The sequence below is a fragment of the Malaya genurostris genome, chromosome 2 (assembly GCF_030247185.1).
Source record: "Malaya genurostris strain Urasoe2022 chromosome 2, Malgen_1.1, whole genome shotgun sequence".
NCBI classification, from domain to species: Eukaryota; Metazoa; Arthropoda; class Insecta; order Diptera; family Culicidae; genus Malaya; species Malaya genurostris.
In genome coordinates this window covers 280974804-280993126 of record NC_080571.1, presented here as the reverse complement: position 1 = coordinate 280993126, position 18323 = coordinate 280974804, and the positions used below count along the sequence as shown (strand labels likewise).

The following is an 18323-nucleotide window of genomic DNA, read 5'->3' as shown; positions in this document are numbered from 1 at the left end:
TAATTTTGTGAATAACTACTATGCCATCTCTGAGAAAATGAAGTGAGTTCCGTGCTGGAGTTTTTGACCGCTATCTCCGGTACATCCGAAACCGAGAACGGGGAACCGGTATAGCCAAAGTCGGTTTGTTTGATCATCAACTAACAATACATACACAGTATTAAACTTAAATGGCAAGTTCAAAGGATTTTATTCCTTCTTTATATCGTGCAAGACCTTTCTCTTAAATCAAAGTTTGTGAAAATCAGACATCTCTAAAAAACTCAGCTCGATTCCTTTTCAAATTTTATACTTTCGCCGTTTGTGTTATTTCTAGTACTTTCGGATTCTGGGATGTTGTTGTATATGCGACATAAGCTCAGAGACGCTCTTTTGTTAACTATTCGAATCCTAGCCTATATTCGTGACAAAAATTAGTTCAAATGAGACTGTTTGAATGGCAAGAAGAAGTCATCATCGCACCACAACTCTGGAACTGGAAGTCAGATCCGAATATAATTTGACAGCTTAGCTCAAAAATTTCGGTGCAGCCGAAAGAATCTAATATGAATTCCATTTCAAACGGTTTTCATCGCTATTATAGGGGATTGGTGAAGCGGCTAAGTGTACAATAAAATACTGATTGGTCATCCAGTTAAACCCTTTTAGTTTTTAAATGAAATTTAATTTTATTCGTTCAATTTATTGGAAAAGGCTTGTTTTATAATGATCTTGATTCAATTGTAACAAAATAGTACAACGAATTTCAACCAAAATACTGTCAATGGCTTTTATAAACTTTTATCCATCTTTCGGGAAACTTTCTGATCACTTTTTGTTTCAAACCAATCCCCGAATTCATTTTTCAACACTTCGTGAAAAGTGTGTCGTTGTCCAGCTCGGCCATGCGTTAGATTTTTGGTACAGATAGAAATCCGAAGGTTAGCACCTTCTGGACTGTATGGCGGGTTAGATAGCACATTCAGTGATTCACTATTAAATAATGCCTATACTTACGTCTTAAAAATGGTTCTGTGCACCTAACTTCGACTTGAAATTACCAGAAGACTATAACTTAAAACGTAATATTTCACTTTGCTAATTTTACGTAATGTGCTGTAAAGTAATCAGCACTTTCTTTTATTTATAAATATTTTCATACTTTTTTTTTGGAAAGTATTGGCTCTTTTACATAACATAACGAACAATTTAAGGAATCGATTAAGTTTTTCATAAGATATGATTTTGACTTTCTCTATAGAAAGGTAATAGAATCGCTGAAAAAACGGTGTTTCGAGACCCCTAGTGTTACGCAGCTCCGGAGATCCCTAGTGTTATATACCGCTCGACGAGATCGAAAAATGTCTGAGCGTATGTTTGGGCACCTTTCAAATGACACCTTTTAGAGATTTTCTCGACGTTGGTTGAACCGATTTTAATAAGCTTAGGTTTGAAAGCTACTTATTATTATTATTATTATTATTATTATTATTATTACTAGTATTATTATTATTATTATTATTATTATTATTATTATTACTACTACCATTACTATTACTATTACTATTACTATTACTATTACTATAACTATTACTATTACTATTACAATTACTATTACTATTACTATTACTATTACTATTACTATTACTATTACTATTACTATTACTATGACTATGACTATGACTATGACTATGACTATGACTATGACTATTACTATTACTATTACTATTACTATTACTATAACTATTACTATTACTATTACTATTACTATTACTATTACTATGACTATTACTATTACTATTACTATTACTATTACTATTACTATTACTTTTACTATTACTATTACTATTACTATTACTATTACTATTACTATTACTATTACTATTACTATTACTATTACTATTACTATTACTATTACTATTACTATTACTATTACTATTACTATTACTATTACTATTACTATTACTAATACTATAACTATTACTATTACTATTACTATTACTATTACTATTACTATTACTTTTACTATTACTATAACTTTTACTTTTACTATTACTATTACTATTACTATTACTTTTACTATTACTATTACTATTACTATTACTATTACCATTACTATTACTATTACTATTACTATTACTATTACTATTACTATTACTATTACTTTTACTATTACTATTACTATTACTATTACTATTACTATTACTATTACTATTACTATTACTATTACTATTACTAATACTATTACTATTACTATTACTATTACTATTACTATTACTATTACTATTACTATTACTATTACTATTACTATTACTATTACTATGACTATGACTATTACTATTACTATTACTATTACTATTACTATTACTATTACTATTACTATTACTATTACTATTACTATTACTATTACTATTACTATTACTATTACTATTACTATTACTATTACTATTACTATTACTATTACTATTACTATTACTATTACTATTACTATTACTAATACTATAACTATTACTATTACTATTACTATTACTATTACTATTACTATTACTTTTACTATTACTATAACTTTTACTTTTACTATTACTATTACTATTACTATTACTTTTACTATTACTATTACTATTACTATTACTATTACCATTACTATTACTATTACTATTACTATTACTATTACTATTACTATTACTATTACTATTACTATTACTATTACTATTACTATTACTATTACTATTACTATTACTATTACTATTACTATTACTATTACTATTACTATTACTATTACTATTACTATTACTATTACTATTACTATTACTATTACTATTACTATTACTATTACTATTACTATTACTATTACTATTACTATTACTATTACTATTACTATTACTATTACTTTTACTATTACTATAACTTTTACTTTTACTATTACTATTACTATTACTATTACTTTTACTATTACTATTACTAATACTATTACTATTACCATTACTATTACTATTACTATTACTATTACTATTACTATTACTATTACTATTACTATTACTTTTACTATTACTATTACTATTACTATTACTATTACTATTACAATTACTATTACTATTACTATTACTATTACTATTACTATTACTATTACTATTACTATTACTATTACTATGACTATGACTATGACTATGACTATGACTATGACTATGACTATTACTATTACTATTACTATTACTATAACTATTACTATTACTATTACTATTACTATTACTATTACTATGACTATTACTATTACTATTACTATTACTATTACTATTACTATTACTTTTACTATTACTATTACTATTACTATTACTATTACTATTACTATTACTATTACTATTACTATTACTATTACTAATACTATTACTATTACTATTACTATTACTATTACTATTACTATTACTATTACTATTACTATTACTATTACTATTACTATTACTATTACTATTACTATTACTATTACTATTACTATGACTATGACTATTACTATTACTATTACTATTACTATTACTATTACTATTACTATTACTATTACTATTACTATTACTATTACTATTACTATTACTATTACTATTACTATTACTATTACTATTACTATTACTATTACTATTACTATTACTATTACTATTACTATTACTATTACTATTACTATTACTATTACTATTACTAATACTATAACTATTACTATTACTATTACTATTACTATTACTATTACTTTTACTATTACTATAACTTTTACTTTTACTATTACTATTACTATTACTATTACTTTTACTATTACTATTACTATTACTATTACTATTACCATTACTATTACTATTACTATTACTATTACTATTACTATTACTATTACTATTACTATTACTATTACTATTACTATTACTATTACTATTACTATTACTATTACTATTACTATTACTATTACTATTACTATTACTATTACTATTACTATTACTATTACTATTACTATTACTATTACTATTACTATTACTATTACTATTACTATTACTATTACTATTACTATTACTATTACTATTACTTTTACTATTACTATTACTATTACTATTACTATTACTATTACTATTACTATTACTATTACTATTACTATTACTATTACTATTACTATTACTATTACTATTACTATTACTACTACTATTACTATTACTATTACTATTACTATTACTATTACTATTACTATTACTATTACTATTACTATTACTATTACTATTACTATTACTATTACTATTACTATTACTATTACTATTACTATTATTATTACTATTACTATTACTATTACTATTACTATTACTATTACTATTACTATTACTATTACTATTACTATTACTATTACTATTACTATTACTATTACTAATACTATTTCTATTACTATAGCTATTAGTATTATTATTATTATTACTATTACTACTACTATTACTATTAGTATTATTATTACTATTACTATTACTATTACTAATAGTATTATTATTAGTATTATTTGTATTATTAGTATTATTATTATTATTATTATTATTATTATTATTATTATTATTATTATTATTATTATTATTTTTATTATTATTATTATTATTATTATTATTATCATTATTGTTATTATTACAATCTACAAATTTTCAGGATATTGTAAGACCTTTCATTTGAATCTTAGTTTGCAAAAATCGGTTGAGTTGTTCCGGAGATAATTGAGTGTAAACTTTTTCTCAAATTTTCACATATTACCATATAACCTGGAACCGGAAGTCACATTGAAATGAAATTTAATAGCAAACTATGGAACCATAATACCATTTATTTGAATTTTATTTTGTCAAAATCGGTTCTACCGTCTCTGAAAAAAGTGACTGCATATTTTTTTTCATTTTTTGGTACATATCATCCTATATCTCCAGAACCGGAAGTCGGATCGGAATGAAATTCAATAGCATAGGACTATGAGACCTTTCATTTGAATCTTTGTTTGTGAAAATCGGTTCAGCCATCTCTGAGAAAAGTGAGAGTATATTTTTGTTACATACACACACATTTGCACACACACATGGACGGCCACACACAGACATTTGCTCAGTTCGTCGAGCTGAGTCGAATGGTTTATGACATTCGACTCTCCGGGCCTTGGTTAAAAAGTCGATTTTCACAGTGATTGCATAGCCTTTCTATATGAGAAGGCAAAAACTATAAAAACTATAAGAAGACGTTTCAATTAAACTGTGTCAGTGACAAGAGGAAAGCATTATCACACTACTAGGTGAATTAAGAATAGAATAAATGAATGATTTGTTATTCTCAAAAAATACCTCTGAAACAAAAAAAATTAACTTGGCTATTTTCTTGCTTTCTTGTGTAGAAAAGTAGGTAGAAAATTATAGGCTATTTTATATATGAGAAAAAAATCGGTTAAGTAGATGAGCATGAACTTAGCGAGGCACCCCTCACCGATGATAACGCAAATAGGTGAATAATTTGTTGCTAATTAGTTACGGTAATTTTGACTTTGTTGCTCAATTTTTTTTAATTTTTTTGAGTACTTCGCTAAGTTCATATGAAGTTAGCGAAGCCCCACTCCCATATATGCTTCAAAACAAATCGAAGCCCAGTGAATAATTTGTTGCTAATTTGTTGCTAATTAGTTACGGTAATTTTGAATTTGTTGCTCAATTTTTTTTAATTTTTTTGAGTACTTCCCTAAGTTCATATGAAGTTAGCGAAGCCCCACTCCCATATATGCTTCAAAACAAATCGAAGCCCAGTGAATAATTTGTTGCTAATTTGTTGCTAATTAGTTACGGTAATTTTGAATTTGTTGCTCAATTTTTTTTTAATTTTTTTGAGTACTTCGCTAAGTTCATATGAAGTTAGCGAAGCCCCACTCCCATATATGCTTCAAAACAAATCGAAGCCCAGTGAATAATTTGTTGCTAATTTGTTGCTAATTAGTTACGGTAATTTTGAATTTGTTGCTCAATTTTATTTTTTATTTTGTTGAGTACTTCGCTAAGTTCATATGAAGTTAGCGAAACTCCCCTCCCAAATATGCTTCAAAACAAATCGAAACCCAGTGAATAATTTGTTGCTAATTAGTTACGGTAATTTTGAATTTGTTGCTCAATTTTATTTTTATTTTTTTGAGTACTTCGCTAAGTTTATATGAAGTTAGCGAAGCCCCACTCCAATATATGCTTCAAAACAAATCGAAGCCCAGTGAATAATTTGTTGCTAATTAGTTACGGTAATTTTGAATTCGTTGCTCTATTTGTATTATTTTTTTGAGTACTTCTCTAAGTTCATATGAACTATTCTTCTCCCGCGAATAAAGTTTGTGCAACAAATTCAAAATTACCGTAACTAACAAAATTTGAATTGTGTTCAATGGAGATGGGAATGGAGAATGGCAAGATTAACAAATCAGAAATTTTTGTAATGAATCAATAAAAAGATTGTGCTGTAGAAGCGCTAAGGTCAAACTAAGAGATTTTCCTTGCATTTTTCTTTCTAATGATTTAGATTAGACTAAGCGCACACAGTAAGTGGTTTTTAGATATCAATGTTCAAGATGATTACCATAATGAATTGAGACTGTTATTTCATGTTGCATATTCTGTGAAGAATGTTCAAACTGGTAAGATCAATATCAAATTACAATTTAAGCGTCGTCTCCAAGCAATCAAAAGTTCCACAGTACCTGAAAATATCCACTTTATTAGAGCTCTAAAATACGCATTGTACTTTTTGATAACTTGAACGTACAGAACAGATTCTGAGAATAATTTCTCACTGCTTAAAAGCTGTACACACCGAATTATTTTTACGGATGTCGGTACAGTTTTACTGACTTTCAAACAGCTGAATATTCGGTAATCCGTTCAGTAAAAGTTTTATTTGCTGAATGATCGGTACAGCTCCACTGAACTTCGATCTGTCATAATTCTAATGACTTCATAATTCTAAAAATATGTAAACGTCTTGACCCGTAAAGTATTACTGTATTTTGGTAAATTGTATTAGAGATCTGGGAAAGGAAGGAGCAATTTAGTTTTCAAAATATATTTCCATCCGATCAATTAATTTATTTGCGTGTGATGAATGAATTGAATTACATTTGCTCTCCAGAAATAATTTATTCAAATAAAATGATCAGATATCTTTCGGATGCAATTCAGTAGAATATGGGATCACCCTTCATATTTTTAGAGTGCTGAAAAAAAAATTTGTAAAAGGTTTTTTGAATATATTCACTAAATGAAAAATTACCGCTAGGAATCAGTATTATCTATTTTTCGCAAGCAATCAACTCGCACCACTATTTTGTCTCTACAAATCTAGAAATTTTCACATTTTTACGTCCAAAAATTATGTTATTTGACATTTATCATTATTTTTTATTTATTTTCCGAATATTGGTAGAACTTTCACTGAGTTCGTCAAGAGAAATGACATTTCAGAGTTCACAGACCGTATCAGTAAATAGTAAATAACCGTAACTTTTACATAGGAGTTGGATAAATTTTACGTATCTTTCAGTAAAAATAATATTTAACAGATCGTTGCCGCAAAAATTATTACCGAACACAAAAATAGAAATTTTTTTGTATAATAAACTGCTTCAAAGTTTGTTCTGTCGGGTGAACGTATGAGTAATTCCATAAAACGGACTGTTCAGAATAGAAAACTGTGCATTTGTTCAATTTTCGCTTAACAGAAGTATTTCATATTTTCACATTAATCTTTGGTGATGTTTCTTCTTTTGGAGCTAAAGCGAGTGTGTGTCGAATTCCGTTGTTTGTAGGTTAAGTAATCAGAAAAATAATGGAAGAAACGTTGAACACTTAGTCTTTTGACAATTCTTCTGACGAGACGAAGTTCGACGGGTCAGCTAGTGTTATTATAAATCCATACGACGATTGATCAATTTCGCTGTTGGTGGACAAGGTGGTATCATTTAAATTAATCGACACCAGACCAGTGCAGCACTGAAAACCAAAATTGCATACGAGAGCAACTGCCGACAGCAATATTGATATATATATATATATATATATATATATATATATATATATATATATATATATATATATATATATATATATATATATATATATATATATATATATATATATATAAGGATATATATATATATATATATATATATATATATATATATATATATATATATATAAGGATATATATATATATATATATATATATATATATATATATATATATATATATATATATATATATATATATATATATATATATATATATATATATATATATATATATATATATATATATATATTGCAGACTTTTATCAAAATTAACATTTTTTTACTCGACAAGTCAGTTTTGTTTTTTATACTTTATGGAGAAATGAAAGTCCACAGAAGTTTTTTTTTCGGATTTACAGACTTTGTCTGAAGATATTTGAATGTTGTATTGTGTACGTATTGAGTGTGAAGTTGAGCACAGTCGGGTGTCCGGAATTTGCGAATTGCTCGATTAGTTTTTGAATTGAGCAAAATTTTCAAATTGATCGATTAAATAATAATCGAATACCCGATTAATTATCCAATACTCGATAATTTATTCAATTATTATTATCGAATTCGAATCGAATCATTCGACTAGTTTAATAATCGATATTAGTTTCAATCTAATCGATTTAATATTATTCGAGTATCTGGATTATTAATCGATTACTCGATCGACATTCCTACATCCATAAACGGCACATACATCTTCAGTTTCCCGGACAGTCGAAATGAACCTTGGACGGAATGAAAAACTGAACGATTAATTGAACTGAGCGTGTGTGGTGACTATTCAGTGTTGCGTTTTGTCTTCATGTCAGTTTCATCCGTTTTTTTTCATGGAGGCCCATTATTCTGATCAAAAGAAAACTGACGGACTGAACGACAAAAGAAAATCTGCTTTGATCTAGCAAATATTGCTGCTTGAAGATACTACAAAACATGACAAAAAATATTTCTCAGTGGATTAGTCTATTTCAATCAATATTTTGATAAAAAGAACAAATATTTTACTTGTGCGTTTCTGTCTATTTCTTGGCAAACGATTTCACAGTACATTCAATTTGAAAAAATAGTTTTCATCCACCTAGTGGTGTAATGATGCCTTTCTAATATTACTAATATTTTCAACAATATCACCAGAAGATTTTGTGAAGATATTTTTTTTCCAATCTTGAATAAAATTAGAAACTTTCTTTGGGTATAAACTAACATAACCTTTCCAAATTGTAAACAATTATGTCAAGTTGATAAGAATTTTTCTTTATTTTGCATCGTCGCACTAAATGATTAAACACACTTTATCCTATAGATCTGGAACCAGAAATCGGACCCGGATGAAATTAAACAGCAACCTATAAGGCTGTAGGAACTTTTATTGGAGCCTGTTTGTGGAAATCGATCAAATTATCTCTGTGAAAATTGAGTGAGTCTCGTTTTAAACTTTTTGACTACTACTTCTGGTACTTCTGGAACCAGGAACTTGGAACCAGTATAACCAAAGTCGGTTCGTTTAGTAAGTAACTAATATAGCCTACAAATTGAATCAGTTTAAAGCCAAATCTAGAAGAATTTTACCCTTCGACGCTCTAAATGACGGTGTGAAATTCAATAGCAACCTACAGGGCTACGAGATTTTTTTTTATGAGTGACATTATTTGACACATACCCACACACCCACATACATTGCTCAGCTCGATGAACTGTGTCGAATTTTTCAAGTGATTGTATAAATTTTCTTTATGAGAAAGGCAATAAGTGCACTTTTATTGAAAAGCATCTCTATCATGATCTTGTAATAACACTAGGAAATAGGTACAAATTGAATAAAAGGATTAAAAATTTACATATTGTTCACCTGGAAAATATAAATTTTAATGTGGCAACCCTGCACGCTATACGAAATTGAACAAAGCACGCTGTGAATGGAGCAAAGTCGCACGTACCGTCGCGTACCAGTTTTGCATCGTCATTTTTTTCGATTATAGAGGTTTTAACATTGCTCTCATTCACCTCTTCGGACCAGAAAAGTTTTCTGACCCTATGTGCGGGGTTGGGAATCGACCCCAGGTGGGCAGCGTGAAAGGTATCGTCTTACCCATCACGCTATACCCGTCCCCCTGCATCATCATTTTGAATTTGAATGTTTTGACACTTTTTTTTTTTTTTTTTCAATAGTATAATATATATTTTCAGGCACACTGCTTAAGCTCTAAGATGCCAAGGGTATTTCCTAATCTTAATTAACGACTAACTTAAAACTAGAATAGTATCATTAGATTATGTCGTCTAGAATTTTTGAAAAAAGCTTTTAGCTGGTATTCGGCAGGTGTCGGTGAATTGAATATTGCATGAATTCCAAATGGTGCTATATATGGCCGCTTCCTTTCGGTTCGTGTGGGTCCGCGGGAAACACCCCCAGGCTACGAAGGCCCGGCGGGTGGCCCGCATGCTGGTCATCGTCTGGAGCGTAGGACCGTAGGCGGTGATGGTGATGTTACGAAGAGATGAGAAAATAAAAAAAGTAAATATTGTGAAAACCGAGGTAAATAGGGGGTATGGAAACAAAATGTCTGAAAACTACAGAGATCTAATTAGTTGCCATCGAGATGGTGAAGAGACATGGAAGGGGGGAACGAAAAGTTAGTGACAAAAAAAGATCTTGTTAGTTCCAATGAAGATGGTGGACAGGGACGGTGATCGAGAGAATCGAGCGGATGTTAGTGTCGAACCTGTAGGTGGAGATTATACTTTCTGAGCGAGGTATAACAGATTACACTTGGATATTAATGTGTTTGAGGTACTGGTATATAAGAAGCATATAAGAGATATCCCGACTAGCCAACACATCTCGGACCGGAACTTCAGGTGGTCTACCTCGGGCCCTTAGGGAGTCCTTTAATAAAGACCTGGCGTCACGATACTCCGTACACGTCCATACGACATGCTCGATGTCCTGATAACCGTCACCACAAGCGCAGAGACCGCTCTCCACGATTCCAATACGCCGGAGGTGCGCGTTGAAGGTGTAATGGTTTGACATGAGCCGAGACATCACACGAATGAAGTCACGACTCACGTTCATCCCCCTGAACCAAGGTTTCGTCGATACCCTAGGGATAATGGAATGCAGCCATCGTCCCAGTTCGCCATTGCTCCATGAAGTTTGCCAACTTTCGAGAGTTTTCTGACGAGAGATACTGAAAAATTCATTGAAGCAGATTGGTCTTTCATAAATATCACCTTCTAATGCGCCCACCTTAGCCAATGAGTCTGCCTTTTCATTGCCCGGAATGGAACAATGCGAAGGGACCCAGACTAACGATATTAAATAAGACCGTTCAGATAAAGTTCTCAAATGTTCCCGTATTTTCCCCAGGAAATATGGGGGATACTTTCCTGACTTCATTGCCCGGAGAGCTTCTATTGAGCTTAGACTGTCCGTGACAATGAAGTAATGGTCTTTGGGCAAGGTTTCAATGATCTCGAGGGTGTACTGAATAGCAGCTAATTCTGCGACGTAGACTGAAGCCGGATCACTGAGTTTGTACGAAGCGGTGATGTTCTGATGGAAGATTCCGAAGCCTGTGGACCTGTTGATGTTTGATCCGTCAGTGTAAAACATCTTTTCACAGTTGACTGTTCTAAATTTATTATAAAAAATATTTGGGGCCACTTGAGGGCGCACGTGGTCCGGAATTCCACGAATTTCTTCTCTCATGGATGTGTCGAAAAACACAGTAGAATTAGTAGTATCCAAGAAATGAGCACGGTTGGAAACAAACGAAGAAGGATTAATATTCTGAGCCATGTAATCAAAATACAAGGACATAAAACGGGTCTGAGAATTGAGCTCGACAAGCCTTTCGTAGTTTTCAATCACCATCGGATTTAAGATATCGCATCGGATTAGCAATCGATATGAGAGATCCCAGAATCGGTTTTTCAACGGTAAGACGCCCGCGAGCACTTCGAGACTCATCGTATGAGTCGACTGCATGCAACCTAAGGCAATACGCAAACAACGATACTGAATTCTTTCCAGTTTAATGAAATGGGTGTTCGCGGCAGATCGGAAGCAGAAGCATCCATATTCCATTACGGACAATATCGTTGTTTGGTACAGCCTGATCAGGTCTCCTGGGTTTGCACCCCACCAAGTTCCGGTTATTGTGCGAAGAAAATTGATTCTCTGCTGGCATTTTTGTTTCAGATATCTAATGTGACATCCCCAGGTGCCTTTGGAGTCGAACCAGACCCCGAGATATTTAAATGTGAAGACCTGAGCTATGGTTCCACCCCCTAGTTGAAGCTGTAGTTGTGCTGGTTCTCGCTTTCTTGAAAATACGACCAGCTCAGTTTTCTCCGTAGAGAACTCGATACCCATTTGAAGAGCCCATGTCGACAAGTTGTCGAGGGTATCTTGTAATGGTCCTTGGAGATCGGCAGCTTTGGGTCCTATAATGGACACAACGCTGTCGTCGGCAAGTTGTCTTAGCGTGCAAGATGTGTTGATACATTCATCAATGTTGTTTACGTAAAAGTTGTATAAAAGGGGGCTTAAGCATGAGCCCTGAGGAAGACCCATGTAACTGAATCGTATTGTCGACAAATCACCATGTGCAAAATACATGTGTTTCTCGGACAATAGATTATGTAAAAAGGTATTCAAAACCGGCGAAAGACCATGCTGGTGCAGCTTCTTAGATAGGATATTTATAGAAACTGAATCAAAAGCCCCCTTGATATCTAGAAATACTGATGCCATTTGTTCTTTACGAGCAAATGCCATTTGAATTTCGGTTGAGAGCAACGCAAGACAATCGTTCGTTCCTTTACCCCTGCGGAAGCCGAATTGTGTATCTGAAAGTAAACCATTAGTCTCGACCCAATTGTCTAGACGGAAGAGAATCATTTTTTCGAACAACTTCCGGATACAGGAAAGCATAGCAATCGGCCGATACGAATTGTGATCGGAGGCTGGTTTCCCAGGTTTTTGAATGGCGATAACTCTCACTTGTCTCCAGTCGTGTGGAACAATATTACCCTCGAGGAACTTGTTAAACAAATTCAGCAAGCGCCTTTTGGCAGAGTCAGGAAGCTTTTTCAACAAGTTGAATTTAATTCTGTCTAACCCCGGGGCCTTATTGTTACACGACAAGAGCGCAAGTGAGAACTCTACCATCGAAAACGGTGTTTCGTTTGTATTCGAAGTCGCGGCGCGGGATATCTTCTGTTCCGGAACAGAATCAGGACATACTTTTTTAGCGAAATCGAATATCCAGCGGTTAGAATATTCCTCGCTTTCGTTCGTTGTGTTTTGGTTGCGCATTCGTCGGGCTGTGTTCCAAAGAGTGCTCATCGATGTTTCTTTTGTTAATCCGTCAACAAACCGTCGCCAGTAACCTAGTTTCTTTGCTTTAACTAAGTTCTTCATTTGCTTATCTAGCGCTGCGTAATTTCTATAATTATCAGGTGTTCCATATTTTCTGAACTTTTTGAATGCTAAAGATCTTTCCGCGTTCAGTGATGAGCACTCTTTGTCCCACCACGGGTTGGGAGGACGAATGTTAGTATTCGCGCCGGGTATACGTTTCGTCTGAGCTTGAATCGCAGTGTCGAGAATCAAGCCAGCCATAAACGTATACTCTTCCTCCGGAGGAAGTTCTTGTGTTGTTTCTAGTTTCTCAGATATCGATATTGCGTAGCATTTCCAATCAATATTTCGTGTGAGGTCATACAAAACATTGATTGTTTCCGATGGTCTTAATCCGCTGGCGATTGAAATTACGATAGGCAGATGATCGCTACCGTGGGGATCAGGGATTACCTTCCACGTGCAATCCAACCGTAGCGATGTCGAGCAGAGGGATAAGTCCAGCGCACTTGGTCTTGCTGGTGGTGCGGGAATTCGTGTCATTTCTCCCGTATTCAAGATTGTCATATTGAAGTTGTCGCAAATATCATGGATCATAGCTGATCTGTTATCATCATGCAGACAACCCCATCCCGCACCGTGAGAGTTAAAGTCTCCTAAAACTAACGTCGGTGCGGGAAGAAGTTGCATGATACTGCTGAGCCAGTGGTATCCAACTGAGGCTCTAGGGGGAATATAGATGGAAGCAATACAAAGGTCCTTGCCTTTAATTGTGACATGACATGCGACAACTTCAATACCTGATATCGAGGGGAGGTTAATTCGAAAGAAGGAATAGCACTTTTTGATCCCCAAAAGTACTCCTCCGTAGGGATTATCTCGATCCAGGCGAATAATGTTAAAATCGTGGAAGTTTAGTGATACATCAGAAGTTAACCAAGTTTCGCACAATGCAAATGCGTCACATTTCAGATTATTTACTAAGTATTTAAAAGGATCTATTTTCGGGATGATACTTCTACAGTTCCACTGTAAAACAGTGATCGAATCCTTGACCTCGTTCGAAAAATTAGCCATCGAAGGAAACGATTGCTGAGAGGAGGGGCCATTTTGCAGTCAGCTGCATCAAAAACATTTTAACTTTTGGCAGGAAAGTCATCAAAATACCTTTTAGGGGGTCAGAAATGTTGAAGACGGAAAATATAAAGTCCACAATGTCACTGAATTTTACAAGTCCAGCACTTGATGTGTTTTCTGGTTCCTTGGGGACTTTCGGGGTTTTGGGTGTCCCCGGAAGTGTTGGATATTCTTTCTCCGATTTCAAGTCTCCGGAACTAGGAGCTTTTGGCTTCTTCTTTTCGTTTTTTTTACCAACACTTCCTTCTGCTGTTACTTTTGGAGGGCCTTCAAGAGATATCTTCGAACCCTTTCTAGGGAGTTTAGGAGATGATATATTTTTCCTCTTCCTAAAACTACGAGGGACAGTTGAAGATGTACCTTCTTGAGGATCGTCAGAGTCGCAATCGTCCGCAGACAAACAGGTGTAGGGGTTCTGTTCAGGTGGTGTGGCGATTTTCAGCATTTCTGCGAACGAGCGGTTTGATCGTTGCTTGAGAGATCGTTTCAAATGATCTCCACGCAATTTATACGCAGAACATGCTGTGAGGTCATGCGGGGCCGCCCCACAGTAAAGACACTTTTCAATGTCTCTGTCGCAAACGCCATCCGCATGACTCTCTCCACACTTCGAGCAGCGGGGCCGATTTCCACAATGGGAAGCTGTGTGTCCTAGTTGTTGACAACTAGTGCAATTCATTACCCGTGGTACGAAAAGTCGTACAGGTAGACGAACCCTGGCCAGGAGAACGAATTTCGGCAAAGCCGAGCCGGAGAAGGTCACCCGATACGAGTCCGAGTGGGGATAAGACTTTGTCCCATCCGCGGCGATCGATACTGAATGCAAACGTTTGCAGTCCAGTATCTTGACATTCTTAAGCAAGGGATCTTTAAAACATCCGACCCCATGTTTGAGAATGTCCTCGCATGTCAGACTTGGATCCGTGATCACTCCGTCTATCTCGACTTCGCGAGCTGGTATATAAACGCGGTAGTCCCGCGTAAAGTGATCGTTTCGAGCGATCTCATTAGCATGTTTCAGACTGGTCAACGAGACCCTGAGCTTATCGGGACGAATTTTTGAAATAAATTTCAATGTTGTATATTTCGACTCCAAGTCTTTAGATATTTTCAAAATATTAAGCGGTTTATTCTTCTCTTTGGTCCGAAAATAAACCACATAAAGGCCGGCCGAGGGTGAAGGCTCTTCGGGATACTGTTTAACCCGGTGAGTCTTACTATTTGGGGCAGATTTAAAATCTGTTTCCATTTTATCTTCGGGGGGCAGGGGAGAATTTAATGGACTTGCCATAGCGCGGTTGAGGTTCCGCGCAAATTATAGGGGGAGTCAAAATATAAGACGATAAAGGGACACGAAGGGAAAAAATATTATACTTAGCTAATGATCCGTAGCAACTCGGCCGCTGAGGCCAAGCGTTAGTTACAACGACCTCCGAGAATAAATATGCACACAGCACCGGTTCACGGCACCACACTAAACGTCGGTTCACTGTTCTTATTGTTTTAACACAATAGCACCCGGCACTGTCTAACGGTATTTATTGTTTATACTGTATTGATCTACTGCACAAGCTCACGAACAAAAGATCTGATATTAAATGACCTTGAAACGGATTAGAATGGATTAACGCACAGCTGCTCTAATGCAAACTACCATCCGATCGATACGACGGTCACGAAAGGAATGATGTTTTGACACTTATCGCCCTATAATTTCGGAACCGGAAGTCAGATCAGGATGAAATGGCACAGTATATTTAAAGACAATGAGAGCTTTAATTTGAATCACGAATCGTGAAAAACGGCTTAACCGTTGCTGAGAAATCGACGGGAGTTCCGTTTTTGAAGATTTTCTACACTATTACCGGTGCTTTCGGAAGGGGAAACCGGGGACTAGTAGTCCCAAAGTAGTTTTATATAATCACTAACTAATAAGATCCGTCAACTAGATCAATTTAGCAGTAAGTTTTATAAAAATGTGCACCTCGTTTCGCCATCGCTTGTGAAAAAATACCCATGAAATTGAAAATTTTCACCAGTTGCACTGTAATACCGGAACCGGAAGTCGGATCTGGATCAACTTTTCGGGGACTTTTTAAAGAATTTCAAAACCTTTTATTTCCTTCTTAGTTTGTGAAAATTGGTCAAGAAGTGTCCGAGAAAATTGATTGCATATTTTTTCATAAATTTTCACATATTTCCTTGTAATTCTGGAACCGGAAGTGGGATCCAAAAAAAAACTCAGGAAAATTGTATTAGGCTATAAGACCTTTCATTTAAATCTAAGTTTGTGAAAATCGATTCAGCCATCTTTGAGAAACGTGTGTGACTATTTTTTTCTTTTTTTTTGGTGCATATCACCCTGTAATTCCGGAACCGGAAGTCGGATCAATATGAAACTCAGGAACTTTGTATTGGACCTCAAGACCTTTCATTTGAATCCAAGTTTGTGAAAATCGGTTCAGCCATCTCTGAGAAAATTGAGTGAGACTATTTGTCACACACACACACATACATACACACAGACATTTTGTGATCACGACGAACTGAGTCGAATGGTACATGACACTCGACCCTCCGGGCCTCGGTTCAAAAGTCGGTTTTCACAGTTATTGCATAACCTTTCTATAAGAGAAAGGCAAAAATAGTTTCAAATGAACGAACTTTTTAGATAAACTAAATCAACCTAAATTTAGTTGTTTCAACTAAGGCTTTTGTTTAATATATTCATTAATTTGCTTGTATTTAGGAATAAAACGATTTCTTTCACACTAATTTGCAAGATAAACGAAGGTTTGGATTAATTAATTTGCCAAATTTAAAGATTCTTTTGTCGCGAGGCGATCTAATTATTTACACACCACAACCAAGCCCTGGTATTTTAATTAGTATTCAATGATTTAATACTTCATCAGTCCGGTCAATCTCTACATCAAACAATCTTTAAAAAAAATCTGTTTTAATCCACCTAGTGGTGTAATGATGCCTTTCTCATGTACATATAATATTGTGGTATTCAATTCAAAATTTTTCTCTTCGATTTTTGAAAGAAACCAAGAGATTGTTTGTGCATAACATACAGAATAAAACAGTGCTTTGATTGCCTAAGTCATCCTTAAAAAAACGAAGTCGGTTCACTATTATATGCACTTCCGGCACCGGAACCCGAGAACCGGTATAATCAAAGTCGGTTCGTACGGCCACCAACTAACATGACACACAAATTCTACTAGTACGCACTCTAAATTACGATATCAATGCTTGTTGGATCCGAAAATATTTTAAGTGACGGTGTACAATATTGAACACACTTAACTAATTAGCAACAAATTATTCACTGGGCTTCGATTTGTTTTGAAGCATATATGGGAGGGGGGCATCGCTAACTTCATATGAACTTAGCGAAGCACTCAAAAAAAATTGAGCAACAAATTTAAAATTACCGTAACTAATTAGCAACAAATTAGCAACAAATTATTCACTGGGCTTCGATTTGTTTTGAAGCATATATTGGAGTGGGGCTTCGCTAACTTCATATGAACTTAGCGAAGTACTCAAAAAAAATTTAAAAAAATTGAGCAACAAATTCAAAATTACCGTAACTAATTAGCAACAAATTAGCAACAAATTATTCACTGGACTTTGATTTGTTTTGAAGCATATATGGGAGTGGGGCTTCGCTAACTTCATATGAACTTAGCGAAGTACTCAAAAAAATTTAAAAAAATTGAGCAACAAATTCAAAATTACCGTAACTAATTAGC

General features: G+C 33.7%; 1 protein-coding gene across 3 annotated transcripts in view; it reads right to left on the bottom strand.

Annotated features, from left to right (window-relative positions):
* Nucleotides 1-18323, bottom strand: part of LOC131430282 (mitogen-activated protein kinase 1) — a 217629-nt gene that overhangs the window by 141677 nt on the left and 57629 nt on the right. The gene's annotated exons all lie outside the window — the stretch shown is intronic.